This window comes from Lacerta agilis, chromosome 8 (assembly GCF_009819535.1).
Source record: "Lacerta agilis isolate rLacAgi1 chromosome 8, rLacAgi1.pri, whole genome shotgun sequence".
Taxonomy (NCBI): Eukaryota; Metazoa; Chordata; class Lepidosauria; order Squamata; family Lacertidae; genus Lacerta; species Lacerta agilis.
The window spans coordinates 60803002-60820365 of record NC_046319.1 but is presented as its reverse complement, the minus strand read 5'-3'; positions in this window follow the sequence as shown (position 1 = coordinate 60820365).

Sequence of the window (17364 nt, the reverse complement as noted above, 5' to 3'; positions counted from 1 at the left end):
CTTATGGTCACCTCAAAAAAGAATTTGTAGAGCTGGAAAACACTCAGAAAAGGGCATCCCTTAGGCCCTTTTCAAAGAGGGCCAGATTTTTTTTTAGGATTTAAATTGTTGAGCTTTTACACTTTTACCCCAAAGTTGTTGAGCTTTTTAGGGTTTTACCCCAGGACATATACTGCCACAGAGGCTGAATTAAATCGACCAGCACTTCAAGAGAGGACAGAGGTCAGCACAAATTAGGTCAGAAATGGAGGTTTCTCTGCCTGTTTTCTCCCCATGCAAAACTCCATTAGTCTTCAGACAAGCTGAGTTTGCATCCCAACATTCCAGTATCGGATGAGTGCCACAAAATCCCCATCCTTGGTCTAAAAATGTGATGCAGCAGCATTGCTATAGCTAAGCAGGTCTGCTTGGTCCTTGGACCACTTGGGAACCACAGTAGAATATAAATGTGATGGATGCATCTAAAAAAAAAATCTCTATTAAAGCTTAGGGAGAAAAAGTATGAATTTTTGGCACTGTTTCTCAGCTCTCTTTATCCATACTATGGGGACCATACAGCTCTGCCGAAAAGGCTTATTAAAATAAAAACAAGGGAAGCATTTTGAACATCCCAGCATCTAGATAGGGGGTTAATTATTATTTTTTTGTCCATTATGTGCACTTACATGTTGGAAATGACATGTATCCCGCATGTATAAATGATCATGTGAGATAATTACACACCTGCATTTTGCTATGTGCTTTGCTGTGCAGTGCTAGTTTCATGTTACTTTTCATGCTGACAGGGCAATCCTATGCATGTCTGCTTAGAAATATGCCCTGTTAAGTTCAGTGGGACCTAGTCCTAGGAAGTAAATATATATGGGATGGGTTGGGATCCTGTGGTATCTTATCTACATTCTCATTTACTTTGCATCCAGTGTGCACTCCCACCCTGATTTATGAGGCAGTGCACACATGGTTATAGCATCTACCCTGTATCTATCCCATCATTTCTTAAGGTATTCTGTGGTTTGTTTGGTAGTTTGAGTGCAACTCAGCTGGCAGAAGGGCTTGCATGAAGTTTGAGGCAGATAGAGTCGGAGGCAGTGCTATTTTTCTGCGGTGCCAGAACTCACCATGTTTTTTTTTTTTTTTTACAAATCATATTTATTGAGGTTTCCAATAAAACAAAATCGTATGAAACATTCCAAATTACATTCCAAATTATTTCTCCAATTATAAAACAAAAAAAGGTTCCAAATTGTCCAAATTATTACTTTAAATTTTATTTAAGGCTTCCCATGCTTCAAATTCCAGAGGCTCTATTATCATAACTATTGCTTTGCTTTCACATTCACCAGAACTCACCATGAACACCTCCCTTGTTCTCTTAGAATGGCCATGGCCAAGGCCTGAGTGGTGCCAGAACTGAGTTCCTATGAGTTCCCCCTGGGAAAAAGCCCTGGTCAGGGGGCATCCAGGTTCCCTAGACTATTTTGTATCTTGACTTCCGATTACCGGTAGCTTTCCTCTTACCTTCTGTTGTTCGACTGATATGTCTTAGGTTGCACCCTGCTTTACAGGTTCCTGCTCCTCTCATACTTTTCTCTTGCACCTCAAGATGAGAGGTCACGCTGGGACTGTCTTCTTAAAGAACAAAGCAGCCTGCATGATTGCATTGTTCTGCTATAGGCTAATAAGCTAAACTAGAACCAGAAACTTTCCTATCCAAGTGTGTATTTCCTACAATAAAATGCTTTGTTGTTTTTCTTACCTATAAACAGTGCTTCTTTTCAGGGGGCGCTCAAGGGTACCGACACCTCTTTTTTTGTTCTTAAAAAGTGTGGCACTTCCTGAAACAACTTCATGCTGAGTACCAGCATTGCACACAAATACCTCTGTGTGTGATTGCAGCAGGTAAAACTCTGGGCTCTAACCACTCCCTTGACGCTGCCTCACCCCACAGACCAAATGGGTTCAAAGAGGTAATTGGCAACCAAATCATCCAATATATTGATGCATCCCCCCCAATCCAATATTTTGATGTGTTTCCCCACAAAACCATCTTCGATTCAAATGGAGATAAAGAACTACCTAGCCGTGTTTTAAGCTCATAACGTGTACACAGCCTTACTCGCAGGTTAATACACGTTTGCACTGTGAATTACATCCTTAGTAAAAACCTAGTGTTGTCGCCAGCTAAGTTTTACTCAAAGTTTACTCATCGAAGTAATGGACCAAACTTAGTCATGTCCATTAATTTCAATATGCTGCTGAGTAGGAGAACGTAAGATTGGGTACAATTCTTAATATATAAAGTGGGTTTCAGTGTTTAGCCATTTGCTTATCCAAGGGAGCAGCGTTCAGAGCCGTTTTAGAATATGCGGATTTCAAAGTAATTCTGGACATGTTGTCAGCAAGCTTCTCTCCCTTTGCCCCTTTGTAGATCCTCAAGAGGCACACACAGAGCACTCAAAAATAGTCACAGCAGCTGTTAACAGAGTGCATGGTGGGAAGAGGGAAAACCAGGAGTGTTTTGGGGTTTGTGTGTCAGGAGGGGGCGCCTTGTAGCTTCAGAAAGAGCCCTTTTTCCCCACCAAGCGCTAGAAATTGCTGGAGCTCTGAGGTAGGCGAAATGTTGGTTCATAGTTCCTAGAAGAGGATGCTGAAAACTGTCCAGTCAACAGAGGATGATGAAAAAGAGAAAAGAGGGCACTGAAAAATCAAACAACCTACTGGTAGAACTTAGTTACAGATAACAAATAATTTCTACACAGATCTCTAAAATTGGGTGGGAAGGCTTTTTCAGCCCGAGGGCCACATTCCCTTCTGGACAACCTTCTGAGGGCCACATACCAGTGGTGGGTGGGGCCTAAAGCAAATGTGGGTGGGGCAACAAACACACATTTCCCTTTTGTCCAATAGGCTACCAGAGGTGGATTTAGCAGTGCAGAGCTTTGGAGACGCCACAGCTATGATTTACAATGGAGTGCGAGAGGCGGAGGGGTTCTGAATTTTGTCTTTGCACAAAACCCTGCTGAAATCGGAGGCCCCAAGGTCTGCCACAGCTTCTACATGTGTTCACCCACCCCTCTTTATCCTCCACCCAGACAAGCAGGAGGCAAGATCAGAGTTGCAGACAGGCAAAGCCACTTGGGAGAATGATGCAAGACCCATGAGGGGCATGGTCTGGGGACAGTTCTGAGAGCTACATTCACACACACACACACACACCCGTCTCTCTTCTAAATATTGCAAGTTTTCTCCTGATAGCAAAGGTTTGGCTCCACATTTCTAAAGTGTGTCAAGATGGGCAATGCCAGTAAGGATTCTCTCACAATGTGCTTACCATGGGAAGGGGGGGAATGGTGTAGAATAGATCACTGTTTTCTAAAGCTTCTATCCTATACACACTTGCTCTCAAGCAAGCTCCTTTTATCTCTGTGGGACTTGAACCTGAAAGCCCATCCAAACTTTCTCTTGGGTCTTGATGTATAGATGGTATATCACACCAGTAAAATTAGCCAAAATGTATAAAATAAGTAATAAATGTTGGAAATGTAAAGAGAAAGAGGGAACATTTTATCATATATGGTGGGAATGCAAGAAAGTGAAATGCTTCTGGGAAATGATATATAATGAGATGAAAAAAATGTTGAAATATACATTTATAAAGAAACCAGAAGCATTTCTGCTTGGAACTGTAGGAAAAGAGATTAGTAAACAGCAGCAAGAATGTTATCGGCACAGAAATGGAAGCAAGAAGAATTACAGACGATGGAAGAATGGCAGATGAAGTTATGGACTATGCAGAATTGGATAAGATGACAGAATTCGAAACCGGCGGGACCAGGAATTCCTGAAGGATTGGACTAAATTTGAGAAATATTTGAAAGACAATTGTAAACAACAAATTACGCTAATAGGTTTACAAGAAGTTTTGTAAGGTTAATTTTAGGAAATATTACGGAGATAATTCTGGAAGGTAATAATTATTGTGGTAAAAAGTAATAGTGAAGTTGGAAATACAAGAAGAAATTAGGAAATTTGAAAATCTTGAGAAGAGGTTGATGGAAGTCAAAAATATGTATAAGAGATGAATACTATTGGATGTTTAAAAGAATGTGTAAAATTTAATAAAAAATTATTTAAAAAACAAACAAACTTTCTCTTAGGTCTAGGCTTATTTATCCTGCTATAATTTTGTTGGGGTCCTGCTTTTCCACCTGACTGCTTGTCTTGGATTTTACTCGTTTTTTTCAGGGGAGGACCACTGAAAGGCTGTGATTTCCCATTAATCCTTCTAGTCCACTTTTTGGTTGCCTCCTCCTCTGGCCTCCCATGACAGCCGGGTTGAGCATGCGCATTCAATTCCCTGCCACTGCTGAGGAGGAGAAGAAGAAGAAGAGGAAGAGTTTGGATTTGATATCCCGCTTTTCACTACTTGAAGGAGTCTCAAAGCAGCTAACATTCTCCTTTCCCTTTCTCCCCCACAACAAACACTCTGAGGTGAGTGGGGCTGAGAGACTTCAGAGAAGTGTGTCTAGCCCAAGGTCACCCAGCAGCTGCATGTGGAGGAGTGGAGACACGAACCCGGTTCCCCAGATTACGAGTCTACCGCTCCTAACCACTACACCACACTGGCTCTTTGCACTAGAGACTCAAGTTTCTGCACAAAATGGAGCTCCAGCAACCACGGCGGGGGAGGAATGCCTGTACATGCATTTGATTTTTTACCGCTAAAGACCATTTTGCAGTCCCACGACAGCCAATGGAAATAAATGTAAGTGGCATGCAAATCACATTGCCACAAAGCACAATTAGCACTGTGTAGTGGAAGCGGGGCTTGTATTGCAAAGTGTTTAATTTGCTAAGGAAAAGAGGCCTTATTGGTACTGTTCCTTCTGCAATGTGACTTTTTCCAAGTTAAATTTTCTACAGATCAGTTTCATTTGTTGAGACATTAGTGTTACATAGGAAGAAAAGGGAGAAAGAGATGAAGGAGGCCATGGGGGGGTGGAGTCGGGGGGCGATGTTTCTGTTTTACTTAATGTATGTGTGGGGTTTTGTGTCAGACTTAAGGAAAATTCCCACAACACTAAACAGGTACACACAGACCATGCTTAAAGCATGGAAAGCAGAAATGGGTAAACTCTTCCTTCTTGATGTAAGAAGCTCACGTCATGGACTCCACCAAAATGACCAATCCCCTTTCTTTCAAAAGGCCTCCAAGCATAGTGATCTAGAGCAAAAGGAAAGATGCATTTCAAAGATGAATTATATAGAAATTATTCACGATCTGTTCAGAGTGGAAGCATTGGCAGGTGGCTGAAAAATGGGGGAACCTGGCCATTCATAGAATCATAGAGTTGGAAGAGACCACAAGGGCCATCCAGTCCAACCCCCTGCCAAGCAGGAAACACCATCAAAGCATTCCTGACAAATGGCTCTCAAGCCTCTGCTTAAAGACCTCCAAAGAAGGAGACTCCACCACACTCCTTGGCAGCTTGTCAGTATCCTTCTTGAACTGTGGTGCCCAGAACTGGACACAGTATTCCAGGTGAGGTCTGACCAGAGCGGAATACAGTGGTACTATTACTTCCCTTGATCTAGATGCTATACTCCTATTGATGCAGCCCAGAATCGCATTGACTTTTTTAGCTGCTGCACCACACTATTGACTCATGTCAAGTTTATGGTCTACCAAGACTCCTAGATCCTTTTCACATGTACTGCTCTCAAGCCAGGTGAACCCTCAAGCCAGAAGGGCACAGGAGGACAAGTTCCGGACGGCTTTGGGTGTCTTCAGACAGTGGAGTAAATTAGAAGCATTGGGTTTTAAGCGCTCTCTCCAGAAGGCTATTGATGATTGAAGACTGAGTGACGGATACCAGCTGCTGGCTGAGAAGCAGCAATTCCAGCCCACTGTAAGAGAAGTTCCCAGAAGGCAATCACTTTTTAGTAAACAAGTTCTCTTTATAAATCCATGGGCTTCTGAGGCAGAAGATCTATTTCAGAGTACTCACTAAGAGAGATAAGGAAGTATTCAAAAGGATATGCACGGTATTAATCTCACTTTTGCCATTCTGGCCTTAAGTGGCCTAGGTCATTTTTGTCTCTCAGAAGTTCTCCCATCACCAGTAGGGGGATACTGATTTGTTTCCAGAGTATTAGTAAGGAAGGTCACTTAGTGGTATATTTAATCTGCAGACAAAATGTTTTTGCGCTACTGAAATATTGCTGTGCTGTGGGTTGCTGGTAAGTGTGGCACGGTGCATAGTGAAATCTTATGCACCGTGCGTTTTCTGCTAGTTCAACTGCTGCACAGCATTCCGCCATTGAAACGGGTAGAACTTCAGTGTAAACTTGCAGGTAGGTAGCCGTGTTGGTCTGCCATAGTCAAAACAAAACAAAATAAAAAATTCCTTCCAGTAGCACCTTAGAGACCAACTAAGTTTGTTCTTGGTATGAGCTTTCGTGTGCATGCATGTATCTGAAGAAGTGTGCATGCACATGAAAGCTCATACCAAGAACAAACTTAGTTGGTCTCTAAGGTGCTACTGGAAGGAATTTTTTATTTTATTTTGTTTTGACTGTAAACTTGGATATTATTGCACTGTAAGATTTCTTTAACCGGCTGTTAAATTCACACACACACACACACACACACACACACACACACTTCTGTGCACATGGAACTCACTTTGGGGACTTAGAAATTTGAAACAGAAATCAGTATACAAATTAAATCAACTAATCACATGCACTTATCATCTCACATTATTTTATTGCAATTCGTAGACCACCCATTGACCAAAGTCCTCTGGGCAGTTTACAAAAAAATCAATAAAATGCACAATGCAATAAAACCAATGAAAACCCACTCAATAATAACATTAAAAACACATAGTAGCCCTTGCCCTTGTATCACTCCCAAAGTGACTCCCTCAAGGAGTGAGACTGTTTGGTGTTTTGCCTTTGGCTGCAGCATGTCAGTGACAATCCATTGCCAGTGGCCACCTTCCAGCTTAGCTGTTGCAGGAAGAGAACAGTTGAACAGCAATTCCTGCTTTAGATGCAGTTGCAGGTCAGGCACATGATGATCACACGGTTATCACATGACAGTCTGACCATTAAAAACTTTCATGCTGTGGCTCTTGCATCACTATGTTCCACTAGTTGTCAATGAAGATAAACTTCACAAACGATGAACCCTTTCAGCATTTTTAGATTCAATGGAAGTCCTTTTCCACACAGTACTGATTGGTTAACAAGATGTATATCCCACTTAATTAACAGAAGCAGGGCAATCCAATATGGCGCCCTCCAAGAATGATTGGACTACAACTCCCATCAGCCCAAGCCAGCAAGGTAAATGGTCACTGCACAACATTGGCAATATTTGAGGAAAAAGGGCAGCTGAATAAAGACCTCCAAGTGGTTTACATTTAACAATAAAAAGTGATAAAATCAAACATTTAAAAACTAGCAGCTATAAAAATTTCTTTAAAAATATAAAGTCAGAAGTTTAAAAATGAACATTCATAATAAAATTACGTGTCTGGGTTGGCTTGCCTAGATAAAAAAGTTTTTAGCAGGTGCTGAAAACAATATGGAGGAGGTGCTTGTCATGAGTCCTGCCCCACTGTCTAGCTAGGGTTGATAGACCCTGATGCAGGAGGAGGAGGAGGAAGTGATTGGTGGGAACCAGGGCCAGAGGAGACAGGCTCTCCCCGTTGTATTTCAATGTCAGCTGCTTTGGAAGGGGGAGCAGTGATGCTGGCTCCAGCGAATTGAGCAGATGAGACCAAGTGTGGGTCCAACAGTCAAAAAGGGGGTTTCTGCACATGCCATAAAGGGAAGTGAGGGACAGGTGGGACTTGTCAGCCTGGGAAGGTAGCCCGTCTAGGAGAAGATACCCTCTGATCCTAAACCTCTACTGCCTTGCGGGATATCTTCAGGAGAAGAAAAGACTAAGGAGTAGACCCTACACAAATCCAGTGTGGAGATGATTGGGTGGCGACTTGTACACTTCCTTCGACACCTCCTGCAGCCAAGCTGGTGCCAAACATATTGCTCTGCTTTCCTTTGGACCCCACCAGTGAGACCGAGAGGGGGGTCTTGTCTGTGCAGCCCAGGACCTCCATACACAAACTGCCCAGGCTTGTGCTTCAGGGAGGTCACTTTGGTGCTGCTAACACAGCAGTTTGACTGTGGAGACGGACTCCATTGTCCCTCTCCATTGTCTCTTGAGACAGACGGATGCTAACAACAGCAAGCATGTCAACATTGACAGATAATGAAACTAATTGACTGGCAGATAAGTAAATGCCCATGGCCAGTGATAGATATTGAAAACTAAAACCTTGACCTCAGCCAGAGGACTCTGTCAATTTTCACTGGGGGTGGAGGAGAATGAGAAGGTGGGGGGAGTCATAAAATTCAGGTCGCAACTCATTCACTAGGCAGATATGCGAGAGCCCAGATCAACACCTCTCCAAACAACAGCTGAGACTCTCCCAGGCTGCACAACAGATGTTAGTGTTGCTTAACTCTTCTGGAAATGAGAGAGAGAGAGAGAGAGAGAGAGAGAGAGAGAGAGAGAGAGAGAGAGAGAGAGAGAGAGACCGAGACCTATAAACCGATAGGTCCAAGACAGTGAATTTCTGTCTTACCCATACTGTTGCTGTCTGAGAAAATGTATCTACACTGTCAGGGACATCTGTGCCCTCCCTCAAAAGTCACAAGAACTGTATTGCACGGGAGAACGATGGTGTAAATGCATCCCCATTCTTGGAAGATTCAAACAAACAAAATCAGGCCTGGCAAAAACATGTTCTGGCCTTAGAAATAATAAGCAGAGCAGGCAATGTGATCTGTGCTCCTGAGTGAGTTTCTATTCCTGGTCTTCAGCTGGTCACCTGCAAAGCCCAATCCTGTGTCTGTTTACTTGCAAGTAAGCCCCATGGGGTTCACTCCCACGTCAGTGGACTTTGGATGATTGCAGCCTTGGTCTTAGGATGGTTTTCTGTACAACTTGACTATACTCTTTTTCTTGCAATGAAACCTAGGGGACAGGTCACCCTGCAATTAGCGTGACCAGGTGCAAATGGGCTCCTGCACCTTTAATAGACTGTGTAGAACAGTCATTGCCAGCTTGGATGATAAGCTACACCTGCTGAAATTCCCTCTCCTTCACAACTATGAAGGGTGCAAGAGCTTTGTCTACTTTGGTCCTTGGTCACCCTATGCGAGTCTCCTTATTAGATCTGGATTGCTCAGCTTTTAGCCAGGCTGCACAGATTAAAATATATTGCAAGCTGCTTCTGCTACTTCTCCTCCTTCCTTCTCCTCTTTTTCTTCTTCCTCTCCTCCTACTACACCATATCTTCTGGAAAGTTGTTTGTTTGTTCTCTATGCATTTGGAGACCTCTTAAAATATCATAACCAAAATTTGTATGATGGTTCCTGAGATTTTCTTATATGGTTGGGTGCCATTTTGAATCAAGATGGTGGACTGCACCTTTAAAAACCGCATGGCTTTTAACCACTGAATTCAAAACTACATTGATATTTTGGATTCTTAGAATTCCCAAGCAAAACCATGTACAAGGCTGCCAGTTAGATATATTTACCCCCTTTGGTATAATGATTAAAATTCTTACTTATTTATAGTGTTCCTTTTCCTGTGTGTAGATCCATCCCTGAGCTATTACCATATGTTAATAAATGCATTAGGCGGGATCTATGCTTTAGCTGCAACCCTACAATATAGGGGCGAGGAACTTCAGGCCTGCGGACCAAACATGGCCCACTAGGCCTCTCTATCTGGCCCTCAGGACTCTCCAAAGGCCACACACCCTCCTCAGCCACACCCACTCTCCCCAGGCCTTGTCCCTTACCAGCCCTACTTCCTACCCTCCTTAAATGCTTTTGGCTGACTGGAATGTAAGTGGATAAAGGAGAATAGCCTTGATCTGGATTGAACCCATTATTTGTTTTTATTTTATGCATTCCCCACCACTTTTTAGGTATGCAGCCTCCTAAAGTGGTTCTACAAAGATTTTCAAACAATACAGCATTAGTAAAGATACAGTATAGAGTACAACTGTAGAAGACGGCAACAGAAGAGCATTTGAAAAGCCACCAGTCAAGCAAAACCTCCTGAAATTTGTTTATTTACTGCATTTCTCTCCCGCCTTTCCTCCCATGTCGTGTACATGGTTCTCTTTCGTGTTCTCCATTTTGCCTTCACAGCAACCCTGCGAGGTAGGGTAGGCCATCCTAGCAGCGCAGCTCTCCCAAAGGGTTGAAAGGGGTACTCTAGACCAGCCTTTGCTAGCACCCTCCAGATGTTTTGGACTGGTGGGCCTGATGGAGAATTGTAGTCCAAAACACCTGGAAGGGCACCAGATTGGTGAAGGTTGTTAGACTCGGGAGGGGGCAGGGTGAAGAAGGCTTCGCAGGACCGGCTGTCACCCTTGGTCTTGCACCCAAGTTGCTTTCTTACGTGAGGTTGGAATGCATCCCCGGAGAGTGCCAACCCGATTAACACGAGGCTCTCTGGCATCACAGCCCTCTGAGTCACTGTGCTAAAATTGTGCTGTTGCCTCCCCTCCGCACCCCTTGGGCTGCCAATATTTACAGGTCTCCGTGTAGATCTGGAATAATAACCTGTTTATCGTTTAAGTCCCCAGATGCAATGGAATGTGAAACCCTGGTCATATGAGTTCTTGGGTTGTACCCAGCGCTTCTCCTGCCCAGAGTTAAAGCCATTGAAATGAATGAACATGACTAAGTTAGGCCCATTAACTTCAATGGGTAAAACTTTGTTGGATAAAATCCAGCATTGTGGTGGTTGTTTTTGCTTGACCTACAGGTAAACTCACATCTCTTCTTCAGGTTTCGGGACGATGCTCCAGCCCAACTCCTGGTAGCTCAGTTGGTAGAACAAGAGACTCTGAATCTTGGGGTCCTGGGTTCAAGTCCTACTTTGGACACAAGATTCCTGCATTGCAGGGGTTGGATTAGATGACCCTTGTGGTACCTTCCAACACTATACAGTAATTCTATGAAATCTATGAAACCCTCCAAATTAGCCCTCTCTCTAAGAGCAGCAGAGTGCCTACCAAGCTGGGAGCATATGTATTTCACAAACTGCTGGAACAATGGGAAAGTTTTTATTTTCATGCATTTCATGCTATGCAGCAGGAATGAGGAAGATTTGGCCCAACAGAGGTTGCTGAACTACAACTCCCATCAGCCCCAGCAAACATGACCAATGGCCAGGGATTATGGGAGCTGTAGTTCAGTAACATTTGCAGGCCCAGATGTTTCTCACACTGGCTAGATAGCATACAAATTGCAGATTCGTTCCCATGAACATAGCCAAAACATCACCAACTGTGCACAAGGGGAGGTAGCAACTGGCTTGGTGAATCCCAAGGTTTGCAGAAGTGCAAAATATCTTTTTAAAAAACTTCTGAAGGGCCCCCCAAAAACAGTCCAATGAGTACTGAGCAGGCTTAATGACACCAACTGAATGTTTGAGGGGAACTGAAAACTGGGGTGGGGGGGAGGGGATGGAATGGAATGGAGTATCCTGGGAGAGAGAGTGGCTGGTTGGCACCATGAAGGGGAGCACTCCACACCGCAACATTTCATCACAGGTGGAATATTCACCTCAGCTGATTTTAAACCCATGCGAAGGTAACCATTTTTACCAGATTAATCATTCACCTGAGGATGCTGGAGTGCTGAGCCCCAGGAAAACAGCATTGGCACATCTGGGAAACCCCCCAATAGTAGTGACAGTGCTTCAGAATATGGTCATCATTTTCTCATCACATGACAGTGAGCAATCCCTGAATTTCCAGTGGTTGAGGGTGCACAAAGCAGCCCTTATGCAACTGCCAGAATCGGCTTTCCCCAACCTGGTGCCCACCAGGTAATTCAGACCACAATTCCCATCAGCCCCTGGCCCCAGCATGATCAATGCCTCCTACTGACCAGGGACATGTTGCTTCAAGCTGATAGGAGTTGTAGGCGAAAACTTTTGGAGATCCTCACCAGGTTGGAGAAGGCTGGTTTAAGTTCTTTCTGTCATCCAGGACCAGCGGAATGAAGCTAATCATTCTAGGAAGTGGAGCATGCCTTTTCCAGGCCTTATAGTCTATTTGTCTGCCTGGTTGAAGTGTGGGGCACCTTTTGCACTCCAGAGGTTGCTCAGCTGCGACTCCCACTATCCCTGGTCCCTGGCCACACTTCTGGTCTAGCCTCATGTGGTTGTCTAATCTGAATGGCCAGGGCTCTCCAGGATCTGAAGCAGAATTCTTTTACATCACCAGCTACCTGCTGGGTTTTTTTTTAACAACAACAACAACAACAACACGGCTGAAGATGCCAGGAACTGAACCTAGGACACTCTGTGTGCAAAACACATCCCTCTCATGCACACAACAATATAACAATGGTTATATATCCAATAGCTGAGCGAAAAGCGTTAAGTCATGGCTGGGTGACTTGTGCCCTCCATATGTTGTTGGGCTCCAACTTCCATCTTCCCTGACCATTGGCTATGCTGGCTGGGGCTGGTGGGAGCTGGTGGCCCCTAACCACAGCTTGGTTATCATTGCATCAAGTCATTGCTAGGTAATAGCTCAGTGCTTCTTCTTTCCTAGAGAATTTGGGAAATGTCCCAGCCATGGCAAAAAGGGGTGTGGCTGGTGATAGTGCCACAGGCCATACAGAAAGGTTGCATTTCTACATTTCACCCTAACAGCTAAATAAGCTCTTTCCTGTTGGATTGCCAACTTTTTATTTTATAATAATTCACACCTTACATTTAAAGCACACGGCATTCCCCAAAGAATCCTGGAAGCCGTAATTTTGGTTGAAGGTGCTGGGAATTGTATCACTGGGAGGGGAAAACTTTAGATTCCCCCTAAAGTCATTGGCATGTCTTTGCAGGAGTATCTGGCCATTTTCCTGAACTAGATTATTCCATAGCATCTAGAGATCCTCAGAAAACAAATGTGCTTGACTGTTCTTTTAGAATAGAGGCAGCCATCTCCCCTGTTGTTTATCCCCAGCATTTGGCATTCAGGGGTAGGTTGCATCTGCACTTGAAGGTTTTACTGGTCAGGACAGCTAAATGCAACCTCTAGCTCCAGATGCAGTCTACCAGGTAACAGGGACAAACAGCATGGGAGAGCTGTTGCCTCTGTGCGCTGCTGGCGCAGTTGCCAGAAGCATCTCAATAGCTGCTGTAGAAACAGAACTGAGTTAGAGAGCTAAACTAATGGGTCTTCTGATGATCTCATCTAGAGAGCTCAGATTTCCTTCTACTTATGCCCTTGATTCACAGCACCCAGTATTAGGGGGACTGCGGCCTTACAATTAGGTAAGGATTCTACCCAGTTCCATACCCTCCAACATTTCTCCAATGAAAATAGTTACATCCTATTTAGTAGTAGTAGTAGTAGTAGTAGTAGTAGTAGTACAGTGGTACCCCGCTAGACGAATGCTTCGCTAGACGAAAAACTCGCTAGACGAAAGCATTCGTCTAGCGGGAGGCTGCCCCGCTAGACGAAAAAGTCTATGGGGCTGCCTCGCAAGACGAAAAAATTTCGTCTTTTTTTTTTTTTTCGTTTTGCGGAGCGCGGCTCCCATTGCCGCTCCGCAAGACGAAAACCCCGCTAGACGAAAATTTTCGCGGGACGAATTATTTTCGTCTAGCGGGGCACCACTGTAGTAGTAATTACGGTATAATACCCCACCCTTCTGACTGGGTTGCCCCAGACACTTAGCACAGCTTCCAACATATATAAAAACATAATAAAACATTTTTTAAAAAAAAATAATTAAAAAAAACTGCCTTCAGGGCTGCCTTCAGATGGCTCGGGGTGGTCAGATAACTCCATACTATCCAACATTTCTCCGATGAAAATAGGGACGTCCTAAGGAAAAGTGGGACATTCCTGGCTCAAATCAGAAACCAGGACAGATTCTGTAAATCTGGGACTGTCCCTGGAAAAGAGGGATACCTGGAGAGTCTGCAGCTACTGTCGCGCCTCTGTTTGTCCAGTGTCCTTAAAAGAAGTGTTGTAATTTGCACTTCTTGGGTGGGAAAGAATGTATAACTTCAGATAGTGGCAGTGGTGCAATGCTTTAAATTATGGCAGCAGTGTCAGGAAGAGCAAACTGAGGCGTCTTATTTGTGTTTGGCAAGTTCCCCAAGTCTTGAAATTCATGTTGCTACAATCCACTATGAAAGATAACATGGAGGTGGGGAGAGTTTTCTTTTCTTTTGTTCCAAGACCCACAGCTCCTGGGCTTGGCTAGCCGTCTCGGGGCAGAAATGTTAATAAAAGAAACTCCGCCTAGTAACGGCTCCCGGCATTGGGCAGCAAGTTCAGCGTAAAGATGCTAATTTTGTCCCAGCTGTTACTTGGCTCCCTGCAAAACCCATCAGCGAAGAGAGAGATGGGAACGTGGGGCAGAAGTTCTTTAAGGGGTTAGAGAGGAGGCTGGCCAAAAATAGAGTTGCAGGCGCTAGTCAGACAGAGGTGATCAGTGTCTGCAGCCCTCTTGAGGTGCAAGCACTGCACTGTGTACATAGGGCCACCCCAGTCATTGGGCAGATAGTGCAATGTTCCGCCTTGCTGGCATCTATCATCATGCAGCCGTTTGCTGTTGGGGGGCAGGGAGATTTTCTAAGACTGGCTGGCTTGAGATTTTGAAACCTGGGTAAGGTCAAAGGGGGAGGCAGAGCCAATGGAGGCCAGGGGGGTGGAGTTTGGCAGACTCAGGTGGGAGAGGGTGCAGAGTTCGAATGGCCCAAATCTCACTACTGTGGCTCGCACTGGCAGCTGCAGCAAACTCAAACGTCCCCTAATTCCAGCAGGGAGAGGTGCACAGAATCAGATGCCACCGCAGCACAACCCGTTTCTTCTGTTCTTTGGTTGCTCTCATATATATTGCAAGTGGGTTTCTCATATATATATATATATATATATATATATATATATATATATATATATATATATAAAATTGATGGGGGGGTTGGGGGGGAGGCTGTTGTCCCTGTCCCAGATAAATCACTGTCCTATATTCTCCCTGATTTTGTATTGGATGATGTCTTATTAATATTGCAATAAGCTGTTAAGAATTAGAATCACAGAACTGGAAGGTATCTTGGAGGTCATCTTGTCTAACCTACTGATCAGTGCATTTTCCTTGAACTGTGATTATGCTTCTTGCCTTTCTTGATTGAGGGATGGGGCATGGAAACATCTGGATTTTGCACAGCTGGAATGGAGGCTGGTACAAAGGTAAGAGTCATATTTGTTGCTCCACTTCCCTGTGCCTCTTACACTGCCCAACACTGTCATGGACTGGGAAAGTGGATTTTTCAACAGTTAGTCTGTTCCTTGCTCCTGGACTCCCACTGGCAACACTGACCTAAAGATAATTTCACTACAAAATTCACCACTGCCCCTCCTCAGTCATGGACCTCCTCTCTGTGTATTCAGTTTCTGCCCTATCAGAGAAATGGGCTCCCCCCACAGAAGGATTAGGGGTGTGGCTTATTCTGTTTGCATGGAACAGTAAACAGGGTCGTTTCATTCCAGATCTTTGTGGCATCTCGCAGGGGCCAGTGAAATCTTCCATTTATTTTTCAGGGAAATCACTTGACCCTCTTCAAAACATGCACACAAGTTCCCCCAGCCCACTCTCACAGATGTGAGATCTTCCTGGGAATCATTGACCAACGTCAATAAAGATATATCAGGAAATTGTTCTTTATGTTGAGCAACAGGCATACCTGGTTTTTCAGAGGCTCTTTGCAAGGCTGGTCCGGGACTAAAGATGGGGGCAATATTCAATTCAATTTGCATTTAAAATGAATTTACCTAATTTGCACTTTCTGAAATAATATGAAAAATGGAAACAAAGTCATCCTTCGAAATTCATGCGTCTCCAAATTTTGCATTTCAGTTGTCCAGGCAAGTAATGTGTTGAAAAATACATACACTGATATGTAAAGTGTGCATATTAGTGCACATATAAGTGAAAATAATTTATCCAAAGGAATTATGCTAGGGGAAATACGGTACATAAAATTGCATACAACTTCCCTGTTTTCCTCTCTCAACTTTTTAGCTAATCAGAAGGATTTCAGTTCCCCCCTAGTTGCCATGTTCCTAGGCTGAAGAGCAGAAAGGAAGTTCAGCAGAACAGCGTCCCTTTAATATTTAAAACTTGTTTTTTGCACTATTGACCCTCCTATGCAAACTGGCCTTCATAGTAAAAAGCAATTGTTTTGCAACCCAACTTTTACGACCAAAAAACACAAACACAAAATGGCCAGACCTATTCTTTCACCTGGACTAATGGTAGCTTCCTGTGTTTTCTTCCCAATTTCCTGCTGACAAGAGTTTTGATATAAAATGTAGCTGTCAGGCAGACTAAACTGGATTAGTCTTTGCTAGACGTAAAATGTTTTCAGGATGCAGAAGCTACTGGGACCAATAAACAACCATGCCTCTTTCTCAGGGCCTTGAGTTCCTCTTCATAGAACTGTAAACCTCTAATGTCCAAAGGACAGCTTCAGGCATTGTCAGAAGCATTAACAGGTGGATGCATGGCTGGTTAGTGTCACTGGGTTCTTCTTTTTGATCTCCCGCCATCTAGGTTGGTGTCCCTCACTGCCTCTTGCAGGAACGAATGGCATAATTCAACTATGCACTGCATGAAGAACTACTTTCTTTTATCTTTCATGAACCTTCCAACATTTGGCTTCATTGGATATCTATGAGTTCTGGCATTATGAGAGCGAGCGGAAAATGTTCCTCTATCCGCTTTCTCCATGACATGCATAATTTTTGTAAACTTCGGTCATGTTACCTTTTAATTGCCTTTTCTCTAAACTAAAAAGTCCCAAACGCTGCAACCGTTCTTCACAGGGCAGTCGCTCTATCCCCTTAATCATTTTGGTTGCCCTTTTCCAAACCTCTCTTCTGAACCTAAAATATCCTTTTTGAGGCGAGGTGACCAGAACTGTACACTGTATCCCTTCCCTCATGACCTCGAGTATGGGATTTGCCTTTTTCACAGCTGCTACACAACGTCTTCATTGAGCTATCAAACACAACCCCAAGGTCCCGCCATAAAACCTGGTGGTCTGTATTCAGTTTGGTGGGTCACACAAGTCCTGCAGACTTTTTACTCTCAGTGGATACAGATCAGAGAAGAGAGGGCTTCAGCTTGAGACATGGGCAACGGGGCTGAGATTCCAGAGCCAACAGTGATAAGAGGAGATGTTAAGAGTCTGTGGAAGGCAGCCGTTGCTGGAAATAGCAAACAATTTTGTTGAGTGCT